Below are 1318 nucleotides of genomic sequence, written 5' to 3'. Positions count from 1 at the left end.
CGGGAGGCCGAGGCAGGAGAATTGCCTGAACCCGGGAGGCGGAGGTTGCGGTGAGCCGAGATCGCGCCATTGCACTCCAGCCTGGGTAACAAGAGCGAAACTCCGTCTCAAAAAAAAGAAAAAAGAAAAAAAGAGAAAAAAGAACAATTTCTGTATTATCTTTCCAAAAATCTTAGGATTCCTCTTTTATTAGTGTCATAAGTTAAGGGAGACAATTTAAAAAGGAATTCTGCTTTCTAAAATTCTTAAATAGATGGACATACATGTAGATAATTTTGCTTGTCATATCAGTATGTGGCATTATATAGTATAGCTCAAGTTTTCAATACTTCTTTATTTAGTAAATATAGATGTAATGCCCTGTTTCTATCATGTGGCCATATGCCATATCACTGTCAAAAAGGGAGTAAATTGTAGTTATATATCATAAGAAGAGAAGGGAGAAAAACTTCTTAACAGTGGTTCTCGAAGGAAGGCATTTCTGGTTGTCACAGTGAATGGGAAGAGGTTACAACCATCATTTAGTATGTGGGAGATGGGGATGCTCAATGTGCTCCAGTGGGTGGGGAGTAGGAGGCAGTCCTCAACAGTGAATTGTTTCATCCAAAATGCCAATAGTGTCTTGTGGAGAAACACTTCAAAAGAGGCTGTTCTGAGCAATTGTCATTGTTTTAAATTATTTCAGACACAGTTGCCAAGTGTTAGCAAAATTCATAGTTAAGATACAGTTACCACCTATAATCCCACCACTTTGGGAGGCCAAGGCCAGCAGATCACTTGAGGTCAGGAGTTTGAGATCAGCCTGGCCAACATGGTGAAACCTTATCTCTTGTAAAAATATAAAAATTAGCTGGGCATGGTGGCACACACCTGTAATCCCAACTACTCAGGAGGCTGAGGCTTGAGAATTGCTTGAACCTGGGAGAAGGAGGTTGCAGTGAGCCGAGATCACACTACTGCACTCTAGCCTGGGTGACAGAGCAAGACTCCATCTCAAAAAAGAAAAAAAAAAGATACAGTTTTGCAAATAGCCAGCTGGCTATGTGTAGATGCTTGCCTATTTGAATGGTCTCCTGATCCTTCCTTGATTACCCTGGCACTGAACTATCATGGTGGTGAGCAGTAGTTCAGTCATCATCATCTCTGAAACTAAGATTATACATGTTCTTTTCCTTATACATAACCATTGTTGACTACCTAGATAGGAGTGTAAAGCTATGAATTCAAATTTCTAAGTCTTTTCCTAATCCATTTAACATTGCATTAAAGGACAGGGGTGAGTAGGTGGATGGATTGAACTAATACCCATATGTGCTAT

The 1318-nt window shown here is 40.3% G+C and overlaps 1 protein-coding gene across 1 annotated transcript in view; it reads left to right on the top strand.

Annotated features, from left to right (window-relative positions):
- The window catches only part of CENPI (centromere protein I), a 74394-nt gene that overhangs the window by 44106 nt on the left and 28970 nt on the right, over nt 1-1318 (top strand). The window lies entirely within an intron of this gene.

This window comes from Cebus imitator, unplaced genomic scaffold (genome assembly GCF_001604975.1).
Source record: "Cebus imitator isolate Cc_AM_T3 unplaced genomic scaffold, Cebus_imitator-1.0 Scaffold343, whole genome shotgun sequence".
Taxonomy (NCBI): domain Eukaryota; kingdom Metazoa; phylum Chordata; class Mammalia; order Primates; family Cebidae; genus Cebus; species Cebus imitator.
Note: the sequence above shows the minus strand (reverse complement) of the source record. Positions and strands in the feature narration are given on the sequence as shown.